This window comes from Schistocerca nitens, chromosome 1 (assembly GCF_023898315.1).
Source record: "Schistocerca nitens isolate TAMUIC-IGC-003100 chromosome 1, iqSchNite1.1, whole genome shotgun sequence".
Lineage (NCBI taxonomy): Eukaryota > Metazoa > Arthropoda > Insecta > Orthoptera > Acrididae > Schistocerca > Schistocerca nitens.
Genome location: NC_064614.1, coordinates 217153399 through 217180648, shown reverse-complemented (window position 1 = coordinate 217180648; position 27250 = coordinate 217153399). Strand labels below are relative to the sequence as shown.

Here is a 27250-nt window from a genome sequence, read left to right as displayed (position 1 = left end):
GTCCGCGGCTCCGGACCTCTTCGCCAGGGCTGCCGGAGCGAGCACGTGGCCGTTCGGAATGCGAACGGCTCGCGGAAACTTCCACAATCACTCACAAGCAGCGAAAATCTTGCCTAAATCCACGCCTCTGTCGTAAGATTATACCAATAGAAGGAACTGGCTATATGATACCGATACCGACGTTTCAGAACTTGTACCTTGTCTTTAGGAGACATTGATAATTTTGTTATACATTATTCCAAGAGAAATTCAAATATTACAAAGGGCGTTGCACTCTTGAGAATATCTCTGACAAGCTAAGCTGCGAGAAAGAAACAGAAACTCGAAGGTATGTCGCCGTAATGCATCGTCACGGATAAATTAAAATTTTAGAAATAAGTTGTAAGTAGGCTGTTTAGGTTTTTATGTTGGTAACGCCACGTAGCGCTCTGTATGAAAATCACTGACTGTGGTGTGTGCAGTCTGTGGCTGGTTGGCATTGTTGAAATATTCGCTATTGTAGTGTTGGGCAGTTGGATGTGAACAGCGCGTAGCGTTGCGCAGTTGGAGGTGAGCCGCCAGCAGTGGTGGATGTGGAAGAGAGATGGCAGAATTTTAAGAGCGGACGATCTGGACGTGTGTCCGTCAGAAAGAGTAAATTTGTAATACTGGATATCATGAACTGATTATATATATATATATATATATATATATATATATATATATATATACGAGGGCTATTCCGAAAGTAAGGTCCGATAGGTCGCGAAATGGAAACCACGGTAAAAATCAAAAATGTTTTATTTGCAACAGTTAGATACACCTTGCAGCTACTTATCTCCATAGTCGCCGACCCGACTTAGACGTGTATCGTAGCGTTGTACCAGCTTTCCCATACCCTCGCTATAGAAGGCAGCCGCCAGTGCTCTCCGCCAATTCTCTACGCTGGCCTACGGCTCGTTGTCTTGTGCCGAAATGTTGTCTTCATAACCAGCGGTTCATGTGACCTGAGCTGAAACTCAGAGGGAGACAATTACGGGCTGTATTGTGGGTAATCTCACATTTCCATTTGAAAACGATGCAGGAGCATCTTCATTGCCCCTGCAGAATGCGGCTGAGAATTGTCTTGAAGACGAAACAGCACGACAGTTATGTAATGTTAGCTGCATAGCTTCAGGGGAAATTTCTCACCAGGCCCCCGTACTTGGCGGCAGACACTATTTTCTAGACATCTTTACGCACTCACTGCGAGCTCAGAAATGAGAAGAGCGACGTGATGCTAACTGGGGTTATACTAGAGACACTACCCAACACATCTGTGCAAAGCTTTATCGGATTTTCATAGTCGTTTCCATTTCGTGACCGATCGGACCTTACTTTCGGAATAGCCCTCGTATATATACATACATATATATATATATATACACACACACACACACATATATATATATTATTAAGGTGAATACGTTGTTTGTTCTCTGTCAAAATCTTTCATGTAACATAGAGTGGTCAACGAATCGACGCACATGTGCGGCTGCACGTGCATCATGATTCATGTTGACCATACACTCGACCTCCCCCCCCCCCCCCCCCTAGGTCGCTGGTCGAAGGTCACCATGGCGCCTGTGGCTGCGGTGCTGAGATGGTTGGCTTTTCAAGCCGGCTATCTGGGCAAGCACCCACGCCAGCAAAAGGTTGGTGACAGAAAGAAATCGCGCGTAATCGGTCACAGCCATATGCCTGTCAGTAGTTAGTGCCTTCAGTAGTTCAAATCTTTTATTTAGCTGGCAGTAGTGGCGCTCGCTGTATTGCAGTAGTTCGAGTAACGGAGATTTTTGTGAGGTAAGCGATTCATGAATGGTATAGGTTATTGTTAGTCAGGACCATTCTTTTGTAGGGATTTTTGAAAATCAGATTGCGTTGCGCTAAAAATATTGTGTTTCAGTTTAGTGTTTATCAGAATAAGCAAAGAGAGTAATGTCTGAGTACGTTCAGTTTTGCTCAGCTGTTTGAAAATGAAATAACGTAGAGGTTTATCAGCACAGTAATTCATTAATTTTTCTAAGGGTACGTTTCAAGGTTACTTAACAAACTATACGCCTTGTTCATTTCTGTGTAGATGCAGTCTCTCTTCCGAACTCTTGCGGGAATCGGGGTGAGACTGCGAGCAATGAGTGTGGGTCGCAGTCAGTGCTACTTAAGTAGAGTGTGACAAGCTAATGGTTTGGGTGGTCGGAAAGCGTGCTCGGATAGCCCAAACAGTTAAGGCGACCGCTAGCGTAAAGCAGGAAATCCTATTTAGAATCCCGGTCCAGCACACTTGTCGCGAATGAATTAAAAAAAAAAAAAGGTTCAAATGGCTCTGAGCACTATGGGACCTAACTTCTGAGGTCATCAGTCCCGCCGGCCGGTGTGGCCGAGCGGTTCTAGGCGCGTCAGTTTGGAACCGCGCGACCGCTACGGTCGCAGTTTCGAATCCTGACTCGGGCATGGATGTGTGTGATGTCCTTAGGTTAGTTAGGTTTAAGTAGTTCTAAGTTCTAGGGGACTGATGACCTCAGATGTTAAGTCCCATAGTGCTCAGAGTCATTTGAACCAATCATGTCCCCTAGAACTTAGAACTACGTAAACCTAACTAACCTAAGGACATCACACACATCCATGCCCAGGGCAGGATTCGAACGTGCGACTGTAGCAGTCGCGCAGTTCCAGACTGTAGCTCCTAGAACCGCTGGGTCACATCGGCCGACCGCCAATGAATTCATTTCAATTCCCGACTGCGAGCGCTGTCAGAATTTCATTTTCATCATGTACGGGGAGCGTTCAATATGTAATGGAACAATTTTTTTTTCTGAAACCAGGCTGGTCCAGGATACCAATACATCATACTATTCCTCATCCTTTTGGCTACAAAACCCTACTTTTTAACATAATCTCCGTTCAGTGCTAGCCACCTTTCTGGCAGGGCCTCTATGCCTTCATGGTACCACCCTACTCATCGCCGTCGAAGCCAATCGCTTGCTGCATCAATAACCTCCCCTCATCTTTGTAACGCGTAAGCAGTTCCGTATAGATGGTCCTCCGTTGGTTTTTAAGGGTTTTGTTAGGCGGCGAGGAACCCTGCGGACTCACACCTTTGAGTACCCCAGTTAGTGGACGATTGTGTCAGCACTACGAGCGAGGTGTTTGATTGTGACCTGTCAATCATCTCGAATGAGAGTGTCCGCACGTTCCAACGCTGCAGGTGTCACAACTGTGTGTGGCAGGACGGCGCGCGGGAAATCGAACAGGTTGGCTCTACCTTCTTGCGACGGGGACGGATGCCTCACCCAACGACTCACCGTGCTTTTGTTCACTGTCAGGTATCCGTACACATTCTGCAATCGCCTATGAATATCTGCGATGACCTGGTGTTCCACCAAAAGCAACTCAGTGTCAGCTCTCTTCCTGGAACGCATTCCATTATCGACGCCATTTTGAAGGCTTACAGCGCCCCCACCAATCGGAACTTCATGAAAAACAACAACAAATCCCGCATTAGAAAAGTGTTGGATTACTTACTGAATGCCCATCGTGTATATACGGCTGCGGGGTCAAGAATCGTGTCTGAACCTTCGGGCATGTCTGAAAGAGCACAAATCACACATAGATGAAATGTGACTATTTATTCACAAGTAATTTCAATAACACTATCTTCTTCTATTCGACCTATTAGCAGATCATTTAATCAACTCACACTGAATCAGTAGCTTGATCCAACATCTTCACTTCACACATCGTGAAACGTTAACTTATGGGTTGACAAGAAAATATCTTGTGGTAAACCTTCCGGGATGTAAGGTCGTGGTCCATGAAACTCTTCAGCTCCTAACGTTTCGTCCTCCTCACCGGAGGAGAAACACCCCTCTGAAGATGTCCAGCGCAGCTCTGGACGAAACGTTAGGAGCTGAAGAGTTTCATGGACCACGACCTTACATCCCGGAAGGTTTACCACAAAATATGTCATCCGGTCGTGAAAGCTTTCATACTATGACAAGAAAATGACAGAATTTCGGAGACAATCACTAATAGTCCTATTGCAGCTTCTTGGCAGTCATATCGCCTTCCGTCAGTAATTGGAAGCTGTGGAGTTTGCACATGCGAAAAATATACAGAACTCCCATCCAAAGACTGATTTGATGCAGTTCTCCGTGCTACCCTGTCCTGTGCAATCTTCATTTCTGAATGACTATTCCAAACTCACCCTCATGAACCTGCTTACTGCATTCATCCATTCGTCTCCCTCTACAATTTTTAAGCCGTACACTTCCCTCCATTATCAAATTGGCGATTCCTCGAGGCCTCTGGAAATGCCTTATCAAACGATGCCTTCTTTTAGTCAATTTATAACATTTGTGGCTCTAACTGGCTTGGAAACTCCAATGTTGCGCATACGGCTTAAGTCCTACCACCGCATAGCCTACCGCGACTTGATAACGAGCTAAGGTGACGATGTCCTGGTGATGTTTGGGTTTGTTTGGCGCTCAGCTAAGCGGTCATCAGCGCCCATACGAAGTCCCAATTTTTCGCAGTCCAGTTTCTTTACTCAGTCCAATTCAACCACTGTCACGAATGATGATGATGATGAAATGATGAGGACAACACAAACACCCACTCCCTGGGCAGAGAAAATCCCCGACCCGGCCGGGAATCGAACCCGGGACCCCGTGGTCCAGAGGCAGCAGCGGTAGCCACTAGACCACGAGCTGCGGACTGGAAGATTTCCTTGTGAAAACTGTCCCCCCCCCCCTCCCCCACTAGTTTACCACAGCATGGCCTTGTGCTTCAGCGTTGCGTTTCCTGGCCTCAGGCTGGCCAGAATTAAGAGACAGGGACTCCAATGTAGCTTGAGATTGTGTTTGGTGGCGATTACCCCTAAGAGTGTTTGTTTGATCAAGATGGCCTGAGGAGAGCCCTGATCACTTCTCAGGATATTCAATTTTAATACATATTTAACTTCAATACATTTCTGTGAGTTGGTGGCTTGAGTTCAGACGATAATGTCGAAGCAGTCATTTACGTGAATATATAGCTTTGTGCACAAGTGCACATGGTACTGTACAATGATTCACGATATTTGCTTTGGAAGTATGCAGCAGGAAATAATGACGATTGCATCAGCAATTGTAAGTGTTGCGTCAAGCATTGCGACCTTGGAGTAAATACCTGGCATCCCTTTAAAAAGTTACGTACTCATTACTGGAAAGCAGACAAATAAATTCATATAACAGATTCATAAAACCCAAATCAGCAACGGCATCACGACCGTGTGTGATCTTCTGCGAGTGGGACTCAAATTCAGAAGATGCAAGGTAAGCTATTAGAACTTTGGCGACGTGTGGCTGATGTTACTCGTCAACTGCAGCTTGCACGTGAATTGTCAGGCTGTTACAAATAGCCACACCCTCACGTCCATTGAGGTGTTGCGAAGCTGTAGCGTAAATTTATTTTTTCCCTAATTTTATTCAGTACCATCTCATTACTTACTCCGTCCACTGACCTAAGCTTCAGCACTCTTATGTAGAATCACCTGTCAAAAGATTCTGTTTTGTCTAAACTGCTTAACTTCCACGTTTCGCTTCGTACAAGGTCACACACCAGACAAACAGGTTCAGAAAACTTCCTAATACTGAAATTTGTATTTCATATTAACAAATTTCACTTTTTCTGAAATTATTTTCCTACTATTCTCAGTCTGCGTTTCAAATCCTTTCTATTTCGGCCATCATTAGTTATTTTCTTACCGAAGAAGCAAGATTCACAGACTACTTTTGGTGTTTCATTTCCTAATCTTAGTTCCTCAGCATCGCCTGATTTAAATCGACTACATTCCATATCCTTACTTTTGTTGATGATCAGGCTGTAACGTCTTCTACATTCCGTTCAACTACTCTTCCGAGCCCTTTGCTGTCTCTAATAGAATTACAGAGTCGTCGGGAAATCCCAGATAGTTCATTTATTCTCTCTGAACTGTAATTTCCTTCTCGAATTCCTCCTCATTTGTTGTTTTAAACACACTAGAAAATTGATCATGCAACGTAAGCTTTCACGGCCGGTTCTTGTTTGAGTTCATACTTTGGGGCTGCAGACAATGGTCGATATGTAAATACATAAAAGTGCAACCAGTCACTTTTTTTTGAATAGTCATTCACTATTCCATTATCCGGATTTCGAACCTTTTGATATTCACCTTCAGATGGCCTTCTGGAAGTTAAATCACTATTTCTAATATAATGCTGGGTGCTAGCTCTGTGACAAGACGATGGAGCCCACTTTAATGTATCGCCATGACTATTGTTTATACGAGTAACAAGTGAGCGGACAAAATGGCTCTAAGCACTATGGGACTTAACATCTGAGGTCATCAGTCCCCTAGACTTAGAACTACTTAAACCTAACTAACCTAAGGACATCACACACATCCATGCCCGAGACAGGATTCGAACCTGCGACCGTAGCAGCAGCGCGGTTCCGGACTGAAGCGCCTAGAACCGCTCGGCCACATCGGCCGGCATGAGCGGACAGAAGCAGGTAGTGTCACACCACAAACAGCGCGTATGGTCTCACGTGACGTAATATTTAAGATTAATTTCTTACGAAAATTAAAAATTAATTCTTATTAATAGCATATTTATTAACATTTTACAATGATTCATTTATGCCTTTTTTTTAACAGCTACGCTATCTGATCAGAATGATTGGCAATGCGAATTGAGCATTTGATGTCACGAGAGGCGGTTCCGTCAAAATATATGGGGGCGGGGGGTGGGAGGGGGAATGGGGAATATACTGTTATCAGTAGGGAAACAGTAACAGCACCTTGGGTCGTTAAGGAAAGCTCACTAACTCTGAACGTGGAGTCATGATTGGATGTTACCTGAGTAACGAATCCATTAGGATTAACTGTTGTTGACTTGATTGTGACGTGGAAACGTGTGGGAACAACCACAACTAAAACTAGGTTATTTAGACCTTATGTACTCACGGATAAGGATCGTCGATCACTGCGGGGTGAGGTTGTAAAAAATCGCATTACATGAGCAGAAGGAATCACTCGTCAGCTTTAAGTGATACCCGTGGCGGTCCCCTTGTTACATTTAGGAAAAAGCTAAAAGCGGTAGAATACAAACACGTTTTAAAGCACTGCGTAGTGTGTACAGTGGAGGAACAGTACAGAGCAGCATGACAATGCATCCTGTCATAAAGCAGCATCTTAGAAGGAAAGGTTTGTGGACAACAACATTCCTGAAATTGACTACCTACTCAGAGTGTTGACATACAAGTGATGGAGCACTACTGACAAGTTAGACAGTCGACTTCGTTCCATACCTCAGCATCCGACATCACTATCTTTTGTGGTTTCGGCTCTCGAGGAAGACTGAGCTGCCATTCCTCCACAAGCATTGAGACACACGATGAGTCAGAAACTGTCGTGCTCCCAGCAGAGCTGAAGCAATACAAACTCCATATTAACTGTATGGTTTCCGTATTCTTTCGGATACTATAAGGTTTCCATAGCTTTTCTGTTATTGTAAATAATTCACGTTTACGGGGACAAAGACGAATGAGCGCACTGCAAGATGATGATGATGATGTTTGGTTTGTGGGGCGCTCAACTATGCGGTTATCAGCGCCCGTACAAATTCCCAATCTTTGCTCAGCCCAATCTCGCCTCTTTCATGAATGATGATGAAATGATGAGGACAACACAAACACCCAGTCATCTCGAGGCAGGTGAAAATCCTTGGACACGCCGGGAATTGAACCCGAGACCCCGTGCTCGTGAAGCGAGAACGCGACCGCGAGACCACGAGCTGCGGACCGCATTCCATGCAGTGAATAAGATCTTTGACTCTGTGTTTAATTTTATCTGTTGTTCACTAGTTAGTCAATTGTGCAGCGATGGGGGCATTCTTACTTGACGCACAGTCGCGAGCAGTTAAGTTTTTCAGAGAATAAGACTCGGTATATATTTGCGAGAAACTATCTGGAATACTTCATTGCGGAGAGGAAAGCTTGTTTATAAAGCTATTTTATTCTTTGTATTAATGGAAAAGATTTTGGAGGAATTTTAAAGGTAACCCGTTCATTCGTAAGAGTAAGATGTTTGGTTCTCTGAACTATTAATTAAAGGAAATCTTTCTTGATCAAGTCACTAATAACATTTGTGATTAGTGCTCATTCGAAGTTTTTGTTTACATTATGTCACACATTACGCAATTCGTTACGACATCAGTAATTTTTGTAATAAAACAATTTCGCAGTTGTTACAGTCTTCTTATTTTGTATAGTCCTTTTTGCAATAACTCGAGTTTAATTTTTCAACAACTATTTTCTTCAAACCGAAACCCATGGTCATCATTTTTAGTAAAGTTCTGAATATTATTTTGTCGTGTGTGCATTGCAACTTACGCCATAAGTCACACGCCACAACCTGCTTCTGAAAAAAACAGAGGGTAGATGATTTTTCTTTAGCTGCTGCATCTGCTGGTTTGTATTTGCTTTCGAGAACGCCAATTCATCACACACAAAATGGCGTGCTGAGCAAGAGGTAAGTAACATTTATTTCAGGACAGATCTCACCTTGGATCCTTATAAGGAAACAGTATTTAGTCGGAATTATCAGGTATTGTATTAAGCAAGCAAATTAATTTTCAGGGATGAAGTATATGATAGCCTCTCTATAGATATTAACATAGTATTGAGAAACAGTTGGATCCACGCAAAAGATGGAAATGGAAATGTTGTCATTAAAAATTGGAAATAACTTACTAGAAAGCCTAAATATTGATGGCATGGTAATAAGAAGAAGAAAAAGAAGAAAAACGTGACGATTGCTTAATTTATTGGTGTGATACTGGCCTCTGTACACTAGACGCTTATGAGAGCTCATCAACCACTGCCTAGCGAGATTAAAACTCGATGTTACAGTAGGTGATAGTCTGACGTTATAAAACCACTCTTGGCCCATTACCAACATCCCGTCTGCCTACGCATACGGGGCCTGCGCTCCGCCGTTGTGTTTCGGTTTTGCTCCTGCGACCAGTATTTGTCCGGGGCAAATATTGTCGTGGAGAGTTTACCCTGCAGATGTCAGCGGTCGACAGCGGAGCAGTAATAACATGTTACGAGAAAAATGCCCCGCGGAAAGAGCGACAATATCACGTGACGTCCGGCGCGCCGCAACCGACACGGCTGTGTGTGCACGCGCCAGGCGCCGCAAAGAGAGTTTGTTGTTGTAGTCACTGGGCTGTCATCACCAATAAAAAAGCTCATACGAGGTAAAATTAATCCCTCTGAAACCGACACCCCGAGCGATTATAATGTGTGACGTAATTATGAATAATCACAGAATATTATCAGATCTAAATAACGTTTTCAAAAGAGTGACGAGTATTGAACGTTGTATGTGTAACATGTATTCACTCTGACATACGCTGATAGCCTTTGTATGAAATAAAAAAATATCATGTTAACTAATTTTTTCCACAAGTATTCAATCTGAAAACCGTTTTTATTTGCCTAGTACAACGTCACCTAGGAACCGGTGGTATGTGCTAAGAGACGTGCAATGTAGTATTGATCACATAGTATCTCAAACAACCGACAGCCACGAGCGGAAGACATGTTTTAGCCCCCACCCCCCCACCAATAAACAGACGAGTATTTCGAGGGTGTCACTGAAGAGACAGGGGTTACAAGTATGATGCTATTACAAGGATGTGGATCACGAAACGAAAATATTTCATCTATAAACCTACGACAGTATTTGTGTTTGGTAAAATTAACATATAGTGACTATTACCTACTAGTATCTTTCTTAAAAAAGAAAAAAAATGTTTAATCAGAATGCTATGAAGCTAAATGACTTAAAGTTAAAACTTTCTAAAGCACTAAAAATGGCGAGTGTCTATCATGGATTCTGAATATCGTCAGGAAATCGATCGTCGCAGTCTCGGTACATGGAAAGTGATAGAGAAAAGTTAGTGACAAGTTGTGATCCATACGAAGGGCTACGCCTGACGCCAAAAAAGTTTCCACGATCAGATCTCCTAAGAAATTCGGATCACTCTGGTGTTTAACTGATTCTGGTGTTTAACTCATTCTCTTCATCTCAGAGTAGTTCCCTAATGTCCTACCATGCTGTCTCTTCTTATAGTCTGTTATTTCCAATTTTGGTTCAAATGGTTCAAATGGCTCTGAGCACTATGGGACTCAACTGCTGTGGTCATAAGTCCCCTAGAACTTAGAACTACTTAAACCTAACTAACCTAAGGACATCACACACATCCATGCCCGAGGCAGGATTCGAACCTGCGACCGTAGCGGTCGTGCGGTTCCAGACTGTAGCGCCTTTAACCGCTCGGCCACTCCGGCCGGCATTTCCAATTTTCTTTTACTACCGTTTATGCAGGAAGTGACTTCATGTCTGATCTGGTAAGTTCATTAAATTTTTTACCATCCTTTTGTAACACCGCACGTCAGACTCCTGGATTCTCTTTATTTCGTATTTTGTGATGTTCCGTGGTTTACTTTCATAAACTGCTGTACTCTAGGAGCAAATCAGCAGAAATTTTATTCTTAATCCAATCGTTATTAATTATTACTCATTTCCATCCCACTGAGGCTCTTTGAACCAATTCTCACAGAATTTTACCGTATAAATCGAAAGTAGTACGGCAGTAACAGAGAACATTACTATACCCACGAAAATTCTGCTGTTGAGATTAGTATTTCTATGAGGACACACCAAGCGCATTTTTAATTGCAGTCTCTTCATAAGGCATTTTAAATTTCACCGCGATCGAAAACTGCGAGTAACTGCGGGGTTGGAACTAAAAAATAGGTTATCTCTCAATTAAAGACTACACTTAATAATAACTTATTTTTTTGAATCTGGTGTAAATATGAGGCTTTTAAGGGGTTAAGTACTGCGAGATGATGCATGTTAGTAAAGACTGAAGTTTTGTTCCGTAGGTAATTACCACAATAAATTTTAGTGATGTGTCAGGAGCCACTAAGTCGACATTTGTGTTTCCAAGGAGATGACTCATTTGAAGATGGTGTCACCATCTGGTTACAATCGCTGGTGGGTTACTTCTACCACGAGGCTGTACAAAAACTGGCGCCGGGCTACCGTATTCGACCGAACAATAGTGGCAAACGCGCTCAAAAGATACGATTGTATTCGCACTTGAAATAAACAACGATTATCCTATGATTTGGTTGTTTGGGGGAGGAGACCAAACAGCGAGGTCATTGGTCTCATCGGATTAGGGAAGGAGGGGTAAGGAAGCCGGCCGTGCCCTTTCAAAGGAACCATCCCGGCATTTGCATGGAGCTATTAGGAAAATCACGGAAAACCTAAATCAGGATGGTCGGACGCGGGTTGAACCGTCGTCCTCCCGAATGAGAGACCAGTGTGCTAAGAAATGCGCCACCTCGCTCGGCAACGATTATCCTGCTATGTGAGTATGTCTCACTGGCGCCATTCTGTAATATACTTTCACTGTGATCCTAGTGCACCCAGAAAAGCAAGTCCTCAAATTTACAGAAACGACCCGTTTTTTATTTGCAAGCAAACGTACCTTTGTGTCAATAGCCGATTTTATATAAAACTCAGTACACCTGCAGAGTTGTAAAAAATAATATAGACTTTTTAAATTGGCAATGGTGCAATTATAAGGGTGGAGACGTCCTTTGAAAGGCAATATAACATACACGGTTTTGAGCGAAAATCTTCGTAACCATGAGAGAGAAACAACAATGTTTCAAATAAAAGTTTAGTCGTTATTAACATTCTTATAGAAAATATAATCATGTTTTGCAGTAACGCAATATTTTGGATAACACCCCTTCGAGCATCAATTAATTTTGCAAAATTGCAAAGTTCTTAGGATAAAAATGAAAGAAAGTATCACTCCAAATTCAACGATGAATAACAACGGTGCTTTCCGGAATCCTATTTTTGGAAAATAGTGAGTAAACCACTCGCTACGTTTGCAAAATACCGCATTCTTATAAATATGACTGTACCATTTTCAGAAACGTTTATCACCATTAAAATCTTATCTGAAATTCGTATTTTTGTTTCTCCTTCGTGTTTGTTCTTGTATGCGGACCTGACCAGCCAAAATTGTCACGTAATCCTTGTCAGTAATGCAGCCTTGCAGAGTAACCATGAGGCACATGGAATACAGAGATATGGCTGCCCAAATCATCACCGAAATTCCACCATGTTTCACTCCTGGATCGTAAACTTCGCCAGAAGTTGGCAACAGTGTGAAACAAGACTCATCCCACCAAATGACTTTGTTCCATTGCTCCACATACGGCTTCGGCACAACGTTTTCCTGTTACGGACATTTACATTACGGAAAAATGAGTTTGGAATTCCATCTCGCCCTACTTTTGGACCTCTTTTCGTGTTGTTTGGTTTCTGACAGCGTTCGTGAGTACGAAATTCACTTATTCAGTGTCTCTTACAGCTGTCGTCCTCAAATTTTTCATCACACGCACTTTTCTCCGCTTTGTGACTTAGTGGGTGATGTTTTTGTGCTTTCCATATATACAGTGCAAATCTTTCATATGGTGCCTCTTGAAATACCAACCACTTCGGACACCTTGGTTACTAAAGCGCTAAACATACGAACACAAACAATTTTCTCATGTTCGATTTCACTTAGAATGCACTCACAACTATTCTGACCGCGACTGACACTTGAAACCTATTACGGAGATTGCACACGAGCCGTTAGAGGCCAAATCAAAGGTCAAATTCAGCAGTGCGACCTACAGGAATCATTAGCATCTGCATTTATGTTCAAGCGTTTCTTTCGGCCTCTCCGTAGTTTGTTCCGCCCTATGTATTTGTCTTAGACTCTAAGCCCTCTTTATACACAGTGTGACTGTTCAATACCTACGGTAATCTCACTTGCACGAAACACATGCAAGTTTAGGAGGAAATTTTTCAGCAAGTTGTGTATTTTATAGCGACAAAACCTATTGAAAATTTAAGCAAATAAGAAAGATCGCTGTATCTCAGTTACCTGACGATGTCAAGTCCTAAAATTCCTCTTTTAATTTTTTAAGCCAGTATTTTAGTCCATAATTAATCTCATAATATTTCAGTTTTAGCTTGCGAAAGCCGACAAGTGCGAGAATTATCGCACCATCAGCTTAACAGCTCGTGCATCCAAGTTGTTGGCGAGAATATTATACAGAAGAACGGAAAAGAAAATTGAGGATGTGATAGATGATGATAAGCTTTAGCAGAAGTAAAGGCATCAGAGAGGTAGTTCTGACGTTGTATTTGACAATGGAAGGAAGACTAAAGAAAAATCAAGACACGTTTATGGGATTTGTAGACCTGGAAAAAGCGTTCGACAATGTAAAACGGTGCAAGATGTTCGAAATTTTGAGAAAAATTGGGGTAAGCTATAGGAAAAGACAGGTAATACATAATGCGTATAAGAACAGAGAAGGAACAATAAGACGAGAAGGCCAAGAACGAAGTGGTCGATTAAAAAAATGTTTAAGATAAGGATGTAGGCATTCGCCCCTACTGTTCAATCTATAATTAAAAAAAGCAAGAACGGGAATGAATGAACGGTTCAAGAGTGGAATGAAAATTTAAGCTGAAAGGGTGTCAATGATAAATTTTGGAACTTTGTGTAAGATTCTAGGGGACCAAACTGCTGAGGTCATCGGTCCCTAGACTTACACACTACTTAATCTAACTTATACTAACTTACGTTAAGGTCAACACACACACCCATACTCGCGGGAGGACTCGAACCTGTGACGGAGGGGGGGTGGGATTGGGGGGGGGGGGAAGCCGCGTGAACCACCGTGACAAGGCTACAGCTCATGAAAACGTTATCCTCAATGAAGGAGAAAAATTACAGGAGTTGTTGACTGCAATGAACTGTGCAATGACTGCGGAGTATGAATTGAGAGTAAATTGAAGAAATACGAAACTAATGAGAAGTGGTAGAAATGAGAACAGCAAGTAACTTAACATCAGGATTGGTTGTCACGAAGTAGATGCTATCTAGGCAGCAAAATAATTCATGAAGGACGGAACAAAGAGGACATCAATGGAAGACTTACATTGGCAGAAAGAGAACTCCTGGCCAGAAGAAGTCAACTAGTGTCAAACATAAGGCTCAATTTGAGGAAGAAATTTTTGAAAATGTTCGTTAGGAGCACAGCATTGTACGGTACAGAAACATGGACCTGCACGTGCATCTCTACCGAGTGTCTGTTTTTCACGTATTGAAACCAGCAGCTCCTCAGCGCCTCTAGTTTTGTGAGCGGCTGTTCACTGAAAAAATAGTGAATGACCTGGACGTTGATCTTTTCTTCATGTCTGATGAAGCCTAGTTTCACCTGGGTGGTTATGTCAAATCACAGAAACACAGATTCTGGGCAGCGGAAAACCCGCGTAACTTCCACGAAACACCATTGCATGATTAGAAGGTTGGTGTTTGACGTGCAGTGTTTGCACGCCGCATTATTGGTCCCATTTGTCTTCATAAGACGCTGAATTAGGCGCCTTACGTTTCCAACAATTTGAAAACATTTATGTCAGCTCTAATGGAGGAGGAAAAGATCTACAGTTACTTCCAACAGGAGGGAGCAACTACAAAATTTTGGAGCATATACTGTACTCGAACAGTATGAATCACCTTGAAGAAAATAACTTATTGATACATAACCAACAAAGATTCAGAAAATATCGTTCTTGTGCAACACAGCTAGCTCTTTATTCCAATGAAGTAATGAGTGCTGTCGACAAGGGATCTCAGCTCGATTCCATATGCCTAGATTTCCAGAAGGCTTTTGATACCGTTCCTCACAAGCGACTATTAATCAAATTGCGTGCATATGGATTATCGTCTCAGTCGTGTGACTGTATTCTTGATTTCCTCTCAGAGAGGTCACAGTTCGTAGTGATAGACGATAAATCATCGAGTAGAACATAAGTGATATCTGGCGTTCCGCAATGTAGTGTCATAGGCCCTCTGCTGTTCCTGATTTACATAAATGATCTAGGTGATAATCTGAGCAGCCTCCTTAGACTGTTTGCAGATGACGCCGTAATTTACCGTCTAGTAAGATCCTCAGACGATCAATTCAAATTACAAAATGATCTAGAGAGAATTTCTGTATGGTGCGAAAAGTGGCTATTAGCACTAAACAAAGAAAAGTGCGAGGTCATCCACATGAGTACTAAAAGAAATCGTATAAATTTTGGGTATACGATAAATCGCAGAAATCTAAGGGCTGTCCGTTCGACTAAATATCTAGGAATTACAATTACGAGAAATTTAAATTGGAAAGACCACATAGATAATATTGTGGGGAAGGTGAAACAAAGACTGCGCTTTGTTGGCAACATACTTAGAAGATGCGACGAACCCACTAAAGAGACAGCCTACATTACACTTGTCCGCCCTCTGCTGGAATATTGCTGTGCTGTGTGGGATCCTTATCAGGTAGGATTGACGCAGGACATCTAAAAAGTGAAAAGGAGGGCAGCTCGTTCCGTGTTATCGCGCAATAGGGGTGAGAGTGTCACTGATACGATACGAGAGTTGGGTGGCAGTCACTGAAACAAAGGCGTTTTTCTTTGTGGCGAGATCTATTAACGAAATTTCAATCACCAACTTTCTCTTCCGAATGCGAAAATATTTTGTTGACACCCACCTACGTCGGGAGAAATGATCATCATAATAAAATAAGAGAAATCAGAGCTCGAACGGAAAGATTTAGGTGCTCCTGTTTCCCACGCGCCATTCGAGAATGGAATGATAGAGAAGTAGTATGAAAATGGTTCCATGAACCATCTGCCAGACACTTAAGTGTAAATGCAGGGAAACCATGTTATGTAGATGTAGAAATCCTCACGCCTGAAAGTGTCGTTGGCACGGGTCAGTCTGGTCGCAGCCCTAGCCGGCCACCTAACTCTCCTGACCTGTCAGTGTGCGATTACTTTGTGTGGGGAGGTCACAAGTCTATTATTGGTTGTCATCTGAGAAACCCGGCCGGCCAGAATGGCCGAGCGGTTCTAGGCGCTACAGTCTGGAGCCGCGCGACCGCTACGGTCGCAGGTTCGAATCCTGCCTCGGGCATGGATGTGTGTGATGCCCTTAGGTTAGTTTGGTTTAATAGTTCTAAGTTCTAGGGGACTGATGACCTCAGACGTTAAGTCCCATAGTGCTCAGAGCCATTTGAGAAACCCGTCAGGGACATTTCAACCCTTCTAAAGCTGCCCTTCGACTTTTGGTGATGAGATTATGAAGTTGAAATGTGGAAGAACAATCACAGCTAAACTAAGACCTGAAGATGTCATATACTGAGGAATGTAGTTATAAGAAATCGCACGAAGTCAGGAGAAGGAACCACCCTTAAGTTCCAAAGTACTACCAGCAGGACAGCTTGCACAGGGTATGTATGAAGGAAGTTAGAAAGTATGGCGGACAATCAACGAGCTGCACCTCATAAGCCAAGATTGAGGTGACGTAAAGAGCGACGCCATTCGCAGTGAATGGTTTAACGAGTGAATCACGCTGTAAACTGCGTAAATTAAATGGAAGTGTTTGGGTTTGACGAATACCTGGAAAACGTAACCTTCCACCATGTGTAATGCTGTTACGGCACAGAATAGTAATGGGTTGAAGACTAGAAATATTTGTTAAAACACATTCACCTTGCTATAAGCAAAGCGCTGTCATGGCAGAGAGAGAGAGAGAGAGAGAGAGAAAGAGAGAGAGAGAGAGGAAATAAGCGGTATGTCGCAAGTGGGTCAGTCCTCAACACGTTATAACACCGCGCTGAGGGAGAGAGGGAGGGAGAGAGAGAGAGAGAGAGAGAGAGAACGAGCTCAGCAGAAAATAGCACGGAACAGACAATCAACGGGAACGTGACACGCTTATTCGTTAGCTAGTGCGAGATGTCAAAATAAACTGTACCTCTTTCATAAGAAGCAGTATCAGAGAACCTACACGGCTGTTGAAAGACGGTTAAGCGAATGTAACAGAATGAAAGGACACATGCGGTAATTACAAACGCAGCATCGCCTCACATCCTCACGTTAGCTCCCTTTAAATGCTCGAGCTCTCCAGCTCTCAAGGAGTTGACATTGGGATGACAGCAATGGCAGTCGATTCCATGGTTTCGATACTGTAGTGAATCTATGTCCTAGATACTCCGGAACAAGCCGAAGGTGTACCTGAGATGACTAATGGACGTGGCCGCCTAGCATTCCTGGTGGAAGAGCTGACTGTCTTCCGACAATACCATATCGCGGAGTGCTGATGGCACCGAACTGCACTGAAATCGGCAGAGGGGTCTCATGGGTCCACATTCCTGTTCAACACGTAGACACCTCTGCGTGCTGAAACCTACCTGGCCGGTAGGAAGGAAATCAACCGAGTGGGTCATCAAGGATCACCGTATTATTCGGAGCGTACTCAACCGCCTGGTGCGAGACCATTCGTGCTCGATCATAGCCGCGCTGGCAGCGCCTCGCAGCGCCAGGTCGCTCACTCTTCGCCTGGGCTTGCAAGCGAGAAGCTGACTCGGCAGCGTCAGCGCGAATCCAACGCTTAGCTGAATCAGGCATCGGCTACAAGCCGGTGTGGAACCAGACGGCTGTCAACATAAATAATTGAACTCTGACAATGTTTTACTAGCGTCGGAGACGCTTCACATGTACCCAACTGCTATTCTGATTTCGTGCAGAGGTGTCTTCGCTCGGTCCCTCTGTAGTGCCAGCAGTGAAGTACGAAGGAGGTGGTGTTATGGAGTTGGGGTGTTTTTCGTAGTTATAGTGCGGTTCTCTTTTTGTGCTTAAGAAAACGCTAAATGCGAAAAGATATGAACACCTTTTGACGGACGCTGTGGCCGAGAGGTTCTAAGCGCTTCAGTCCGGAACCACGCGGCTGCTACAGTCGCAGGTTCGAATCCTGCCTCGGGCATGGATGTGTGTGATGTCCTTAGGTTAGTTACGTTTAAGTGGTTCTAAGTCTAGGGGACTGATGACATAAGATGTTAAGTCCCATAGTGCTTAGAGCCATTTGAACCCTTTTTTTGAACAACTTTTACAGCGTTATGTACCGCGTGTAGTAAAGAAACAATTAGGAGACCATAATTGTATTTTCAAAAACATATACCTTGTCACAAAGCAGCATCTTTGAGGCAATAGTTTGTGGACAACAACATAGATTGGCCTGCCCAGAGTTCCGACCTGAACCCAGTTTAACACCTTCGAGATGTAAATGTAACTCCATTTTGGGGTCAGGAGCGCTTGGTCGATGAAATGTAATAATACTGTACCAATAGCCTTTATTTTGGTATTGTTTTATTGGGCAACCAGTTACGCTGTTCCAATCACGCCATCTTCAGGCTTGTAGCATGAATGATGCCAACCACTACTCGTGTTATTACATGTGTGAAGAACAGACATGCTCATGAAGCTCGGATATCTGTGGAACCAGATTAGAATATTGGTGCGTTCACTGTCTTGTACGTGCACGAGTGTTACTTGGTGTCATTCACGAGACAGACCTGAAAATGAAGTGATTGGAACGCTGAAACTAATGCCTAATAAAATAATATTAAAATAACGGTTGTTGGAACCGTATTATTACGTACCTTGAGGATGAGTTAGAATGTCGACTTAGTTCCGGACCCTGGCGTCCAACACCGGTCTGGCTTAGGATTTTGAGGAAGAATGGGCTGCCAATCCTCCAGATATTCCTCCTCACTGAAAGTGTAACCAACAGAGTTCAAGCCTTCCTAAAAGAAAGGGGGGACATATCGAATATTAATGTCCACCAATAAGTGATCGAATAATTTCGATCAGATAGTGTACTATTCACCAATGGCTATATCCAACAGCTCATATTTTCGTAATATTTAAATGTGGAAGTCTGTGAACAGTTTATAAAAATCTGGCAAATTTTGCAAATTAAAACCATTATGCGACATTTGTATAGCATTTAGTCTGGTACGGAAGTGAAATGTGGACGATAAGCAGTTCAGACAGGGTAAGAGGTCGTTGACTAAGGAATTTATTGCTAGTGCACTCGAGCAGATGTAATTTCGATGGATTGCTCACGCGCTGCCTGCGATATGTAAGCTACAAGAGAATCTCAGACCAGAGAGCAGTGTTGGCTGCAGTAAGAGCAGTGTCAGTAGGAGCAGCTAGTAGCTAGCAGTCGTGTGTATGGAGTTGGCTGGGCCGGTTGTGGGGAGCTATGGCGGTGCCTGAGCGAGGCAGTATAAGGTAAAAACAACCGCGCGCATATGTAGTTTGTTAAACTAAATTTGTACTATTGTTATATCAAATCCGATGTAAATGTTCCAAAAATCTTTTAATAATAATCTTTTTTATATAATTAACTTTTTGACAATCCTTCATCTGAATTTAAAGAATTTGCTAATGTCTCCAATCCATGGTCATCCCAATTATCGTAAGGAAAAATCAGTTGTTTCTCTTTATACATGACAAATCTAGCGGCCAGCATTGCACTGTGCTGTGCCAGAAAAATTTCTTATAGGAGCGGATATATACGCGTTATCTGGCGACGTCATTGAGGTAAGAATTTACAATTTATTCAGAATGATCTGTCAAGGCCATGACGCGGCACTGCGTAAGTCCAAATTTACCAGTTTAGATTCACAGTCAGTTAATTATTGAAGGGTTATATGTGAACCACAATTTTATTGAGAGATTAGTCACACGTTATTATTGCGAGGTTACGGAATAATAAACTCTTGGGAGGTTACACTGAATGTGAATGTTATACTTATTTTTTAACTGTTGGAAGGTTACAACAGGAAGAGAATAGAAGCATTTGAAAAGTGGAGCTGCAGAAGAATGCTGAAGATCAGAAGCGTAGATTGAATGAAATGTGTGGCAGAACTTGACTAAAGGAAAGGATGCGTTGGTAGGACACATTCTGAGACATCAACGAATCATCAGTTTAGTACTGGTGGGAAGTGTGGGGTGTAAAAATTGCAGAGGCAGACCAAGGTTCATATACAGTAAGCAGTTTAAAATGGACTTTTGTTGCAGTAGTTATTCGGAGATGAAGCGGCTTGCATGGGGTAGAGCAGCGTGGAGAGTTGCTTCAACCCATCTTTGGACAGAAGACCATAGCAATAACAACAACAACTACAACAACGTCACATCCCCATGAAAGTGCAACATGCTGATGACACGACTTTGAGTATTACTTACTGCAATAGTCGATATATTTCTCTAGTTTATCTAAGGAGACAGTGGCCTCTATTAGCAATTTACTTTTTTCTTTGTACGGACAGTTATGAAAGTTCCTATTTATCCTAACGATATATAGAACCAAGTCTTTCATTTTTGCCGTTTTATTGATAGAGGAACAACAAGCTTACTTTTTAACAATAATGTTTATTATGGTCAAAAATGTGTGAAAATTTTTCTTGTTGCTCCACCGATTTCAGATGACAATTACTTGACCTTCGAGCGTAACATACGATACAATCCGGTTACATCTCATCAAACTCAATGGAGACAAGCTTGGAAAGGACAGGTATGGGTTAGGAAAAAGGCTCCGGTTGGTTTTTGATTTTTTTTTTGTATATAAATCTTTCAGCTAATTTCTTAAAATGACGATAAGACAGCCGTGCGGTTAAAGGCGCTGCAGTCTGGAACCGCAAGACCGCTACGGTCGCAGGTTCGAATCCTGCCTCGGGCATGGATGTTTGTGATGTCCTTAGGTTAGTTAGGTTTAACTAGTTCTAAGTTCTAGGGGACTAATGACCTCGGCAGTTGAGTCCCATAGTGCTCAGAGCCATTTGAACCATTTGACGATAAGACACCGGTGATGACCTACCAGGATGAATGAACAGGGACATGACGCCTTTTCAGTACATTAAGCATTGTGTCGCTTGTTTAGATGTCAATACTAAAATGCCTCTGTCACTTTAATCTATCAGTCTAACCAATGAAGTGCCAACAAACAACGTGTCCCCTGTTATGATTAATATCGCTTTAACTCGGAACTCATCTACGAAAAAGTGAGCATGTGGATATGAGTATTAATCTCACAAGCTATTTAGTCGTGGTCGTTCCATATTGCAAGCACTCGCACCTTTTGTGGACGTGAACTGTGTCGTATGGTGGTTCTTACATATTATGTGTGGGATTTTTTGCAATTTAACTGTGATTCAGGGAAAATTCATGCTATTCTTCAGTGAATATCCATCTAAATGGTCGGCCAGTTATCATTTAGTTGATGGATGACACGCCTCTGACACAGTAAACCATCAACAAACCCAGTTTTGGACCCTTATTGGGGCCATTACCATACTTGGTTTGTGGGGCGCTCAACTGCGTGGGTATCAGCGCCCTTACACATTCCCAATCCTTTCACTGTTCAGTCTCGCCACTTCCCCGAATGATGATGGAACGATGAGTACAACACAAACACCCAGTCCCCTGGCGGAAAAATTTCCCGAACCGGCCGGGAATGGAATCAGAAACCCCATGATCCAGAGGCAGCAACTCTAGCCACTAGGCCGCGAGCTGCGGATCCTTATAGGGGTTAAGTGAATTATACTTTCACAACGATACAGTCAAAACCAGTTGTATTCAGCATGACTGTCGTATAGCGGAACTTAACGAAGCGTTTTTGTGGGCAAAAAATGTTTTCGTGGCCCTGCACATTTTCGTATCGTGGTTTTTTTTTTAATGTCACACACGATCTACAACTTATTCGTACCTGATGAGATCTAGCTCTTGTAGCAAGAATCAAATACAGCTGTGTGTTGATGTCACTGTAGTTTCAAATTTCGTTTAACATTGTATTACCGTATTTATAAGATCTGTACTGTTGACGTAGAACGATGCGTCCGTCCACTGTGCAGTAAAGCGTGGAAACTTGCCGAGTCGAGAAACATGCACGTCATTTGCAGCAAAATCTGTTTTCAGAGACATGAGACAGCGATGGAAACGTAATAGCGTAAATTGTATTCGCTGCGTTTTTAATTACAAGCGAGCATAGTAAAGGAATGGCATTTCAACTGTCAATATTGTCGCTGCTGCTTCAGATGAATTTAACTTACAAGTGGAATACTTTGAAGGGAAAACGAAAAAACTGAACATTGATCTTTAGTGTCGGCAGTCACTCGTTAACATAATTTACCTGTTCCACTTTGACTTTAGACCAATGCATAAAATGCAGAGGTTAGTTACCTTACAGGGCTTTTGCGCACTTGAGCAGAGAAGTCTCGTGAACAAGGTAGTTGCACGTTCATCAGATCAGCCGTCACAGATTTTGCTTGAAAACTATGACAGCGAGCTATCCTTAATGACCTGCATATACTCAAATTGTTCACGAAGGTTAAGCCTATCACATGCTCATTCAACCAGCTGTACGAAGTGGTCACCGTGGTACTTACCAGGTTCGCTCAGACACAGCTACTGGCGACGTTCAGCACCTGCAAGCAAATAAAAACCAAACATTAGTTATTCGTGACTTACAATTGCTCTGATCAGTGATCTTTCTCATCTCTCCTTTGTTTCGTGTTTCAAAATGCCTTCAACATAGAAAACGCAAGGTAATACAATACTGACAAGGGAACCTCCCCATCGCACCCCCCTCAGATTTAGTTATAAGCTGGCACAGTGGATAGGCCTTGAAAAACTGAACACAGATCAATCGAGAAAACAGGAAGAAGTTGTGTGGAACTATGAAAAAAATAACCAAAATATACAAACTGAGTAGTCCATGCGCACGATAAGCTGCATCATAGGAGAGAATGAACTTAGGAGCGCCGTGGTACCGTGGTTAGCGTGAGCAGCTGCGGGATGAAAGGTACTTGGTTCAAGTATTCCCTCGAGGGAAAAGTTTTTTTTTTTTTTTTAATTTCAGACAGTTAATTTGTTGCAGTTTATGTGACAAACTCTTATGTTTTCATCACTTTTTTTGGAGTGATTATCACATCCACAAGAAAACCTAAATCGGGCAAGGTAGAAGAATCTTTTTACCCATTCGCCAAGTATACAAGTTAGGTAGGTCGACAAAATATTCCTGTCATGTGACGCACATGCCGTATAGAATATTTCAGACGTGTTTTCCTGTGGAGGAATCGGTTGACCTATGACCTTATGATCAAATGTTTTCGGTTCCCATTGGAGAGGCACGTCCTTTCATCTACTAATCGCACGATTTTGCGGTGCGGTCGCAAAACATAGACATTAAACTTTTTACAGTGAACAGATACCTTAATGAACGAACGGACAGATCATAACTTTGCGAAAATACAGAAAGTAAACTTTTCACTCGAGGGAAGACTTGAACCAAGGACCTTTCGTTCCGCAGCTGCTCAAGCCAACCACGTGACCACGCCGCTCCTGAGCTCAGATTCTCCTTGATGCTGCCTATCTTGCACATGGACTACTCAATTTGTACATTTTGCTTATTTTTTTCATAGTTCCACACAACTTCTTCCTGTTTTCTCGACTGATCTGTGTTCAGTTTCTAAAGGCCTAATCACTGTGCCAACTTATAACTAAATCTGAGGGGGCTGCGATGAGGAGGTTCCCTTGTGAGTGTCTCGCAAATATCACACCTGAGGGATCACGGGGAAATTTGACGATGTTAACGGTTAACCATTTCTAATAAATTAATTTTAAGAGCTTATTGTAGATCTACTTGTTGACACCGGATAGGATCTGTTCTCCTATCTTGCTCGGTATCCCTCTAACCTCCCTTTAGCACATCTGTGTCGATCTCCGTGTAAATCAGAACCACAGACGAAAATACGAATACTCTCATATTTGATATTGAAACAAAAAGGGTCGGCACCTGCTTTGCAAAGGAATATCGTCACAGTGAGACAAACAAATTATGGATGCTGTGGTTATACACTCTAAGGAAAAACAAACAACGCAAAAAATGGTTTCAAATGGCTCTGAGCACTATGGGACTTAACTTCTGAGGTCATCAGTCCCCTAGAACTTAGAACTACTTAAACCTACTTAAACCAAGGACATCACACACATCCATGCCCGAGGCAGGATTCGAACCTGCGACTGTAGCGGTCGTGCGGTTCCAGACTGAAGCGCCTAGAAACGCTCGGCCACCTCGGCCGGCCCAAACGTTCTCATCTGGGGGAGATCCGGTGACCTTGCATGACTAGGTAGGATTTGGCAAGCACGGAGACAAGCTGTAGAAACTCCTGCTGTGTGCGGGCGGGCATTGTCTTGCTGTAATGTAAGCCTAGGATGGCTTGCCATGAAGGGCAACAAAACGCGGTGTAGAATATCGTCGACGTACGACTCTGCTGCAAGGGTACCGCGGATGACAATCAATGGGGTCCTGCTATGAAAAGAAATGGCATCACTCCTAGTTGTCAGGCCGTATGGCGAGCAACATTCACGCTGGTACCTCGCCACTGCCTGGGACCTCTTCAGACATGTCTTCGCTGGTCATCCGGGCTCAGTTGGAAGCAGAACCCCATCACTGAAGACTATTCTATTCCAGTCAACGAGTTTCCAGTTCGAAGACGGGAGACGCTCCATAAAGAACATTCGGAGCCCTATGGACTGTTCCCTCCAACCACATCGAGATTTCGACGGCCTGACGCACAAATTGGACAGAATTTGGCACGGTATCCCTTTGGAGGACAACCAAAATATGTCAAGCCGAATAACCGCTTACACAATGGCCAGATGAAGACCAACGTGTTATTGACTTGCTAAATTTGTGAAGTTCTTTCTCTTGAATAAATCATCTAATTTTTCTCAGATTGTAATTATATTAAGACTTGTTCAAAGGGAGCGAAGGAAAAGTGGTCTCTATCTTCTGCCCCGTACTGTGTACTACTGTATCCACAACATTACATTTGTTTAGCTAATCTCGATTGCATTTAGCCTAGAACTGACACGTATATAGACTGTTCATTTATATTTTTTAAAGAATGAGTTTGCGAGAATCACAACATGTCAGATATATGGTCGTATATTTTGACTGGGTTATCTTAGAAGGTTAAATGTTTCACACTGCCAAGACCCGTAGACCTTACTGATATACATTTGAACTTGAAGCTTTTACCCGTTCCTGAAAAAGGATATATTCCACAGGGTCTTTATTGGAGGCAGTATACCCTTGCCTTCTCCCCGTCTACATTCCGGCTTTCAAGTGTCAATGTAGAAACCAAAGTCGATTGACATCTGTAATCAAGCAACGGGCTTACTGAAACTGCTGCACGAAAAGTTTGCCGTAGGTGTTCGATCAATTCAGTAAGTATGGGATACTCTTTAATCTACTTGAGCGCATCAAGTAAATTTGAGAGCAGGATAAGGTGTCTATGGTGTGTTTACTGACAACTTCTTTGTGCTAAATAACAGCTACACAATGTCTTAACCTGCAAGCGTGCGAAGCAGTTCACCAGTGTACTTGATCTACTAATCAGGCAAAGATACACAGTACCAAACGGTATAATTGGACAATCCCATACAAGCTAAAATTGTTAAATCAGTAATAAAAAATACACTACAGACTTGTGTAAACCATTTTACAGACATTTGATAAGCCTTTACAGTCATGTTAACCAAAATGTAAACAAACCACATAAATCAAAAGTGGGGGCTATCCAATGATTTCTTTAGTATAATCACAGCTCCAGATTGCTGAATGATATCTCGTATATATTTAGAAGCCAGTTCGTAACAAGCAGATGGGAATGAGAAGTCAGATTACGCATATCAGTTACTGGTTTCTAGAACTAATGGGCTATTATAAATGACTCATTTCGTCTCAGAGCTCTATACTTCGCAAAGTACTACGTGTTCGAATATGATTATGCATGAGTAGAAGCGTAAAATCAAGAAATTTGTGTTCCAACTGAGCAAATGTTGGTCACACGATGCACGTCCAAGCGGTGGTCGAATTGGTTCCACACCTCAGGTAGCAACGTCCTTTCTATGAGCGTCCAAGCACCACTGATGTGCTCCCTGGACTAATCCAATGTTCTCAGCAGTGGGAGTGTTCCACCAAAGGAAAAAAGTAACAAGGTGTTACGTCAAGCTACCTGGGGAACCAAGAGATCAGAGCATCATCATCTTCACCGCTACGCCCAATCAACGAAGCTGAAGTTCGTCGATTAGACAGCCACGAATGTCTATGCTACAATCAGAGGACCTCCCCCCTACCCATCTTGTTGGAAGACGATATTCTCGGAACGAACACCTAGTTGTGACAAAAGCCACAGCTGCAACATCCCAAGGTAAGAGGTATCCACCACAGTCTTCTCACAGAAGGAAAATGGTCCTTACAGCTTCATTTATTTCATTAACCTTCAACAGATATTGTTCATGCGCCACAATTTCATGAGGATGTTCAATGGGGACTCTCTCACAATGTGGTGATTTACGTTTCCAGGTAAATGGAAGGTTATTTAGTCGCTGAATATTAGCTCATGGGCTAAATACACTATTGGCCATTAAAATTGCTACACCACGAAGATGACGTGCTACAGGCGAGAAATTTAACCGACAGGAAGACGATGCGATACGCAAATGATCAGCTTCTCAGAGCATTCACATAAGGTTGGCGCCGGCGGCGACAACTACAACGTGCTGACATGAGGAAAGTTTCCAACAGATTTCTCATACACAAACAGCAGTTGATCGGCGTTGCCTGGTGAAACGTTGTTGTGATGCGTCGTCTAAGGAGGAGAAATGCGTACCATCACGTTTCCGACTTTGAGAAAGGTCGGATTGTAGCCCATCGCGATTGCGGTTTATCGTATCGCGACATTGCTGCTCGCGTTGGTCGAGATCCAATGACTGTTAGCAGAGTATGGAATCGGTGGGTTCAGGAAGGTAATACGAAACACCGTGCTGGATCCAAATGGCCCCGTATCACTAGCAGTCCAGATGACAGGCACCTTATCGACATGGCTGTAACGGATCGTGCAGCCACGTCTCGATCCCTGAGTCAACAGATGGGGACGTTTGCAAGACAACAACCATCGGCACGAACAGTTCGACGACGTTTGCAGCAGCATTAACTATCAGCTCGGAGACCATGTCTGCGGTTACCCTTGTCGATGCGTCACAGACAGGAGTGCCTGCGATGGTGTACTCAACAACGAACCTGGGTGCAAGAATGACAAAATGTCATTTTTTCGGATGAATCCAGGTTCTGCTTACAACATCATGATGGTCGCATCCGTG

General features: G+C 43.0%; 1 protein-coding gene across 1 annotated transcript in view; it reads right to left on the bottom strand.

Moving 5' to 3' along the window:
• Positions 1-27250, bottom strand: part of LOC126245997 (somatostatin receptor type 2-like) — a 1701965-nt gene that overhangs the window by 994982 nt on the left and 679733 nt on the right. Inside the window, exon 4 of the mRNA XM_049948361.1 lies at positions 22468-22506. The gene's annotated coding sequence lies outside the window, so the exon portion shown is untranslated. The remainder of the gene's footprint in view (positions 1-22467; positions 22507-27250) is intronic.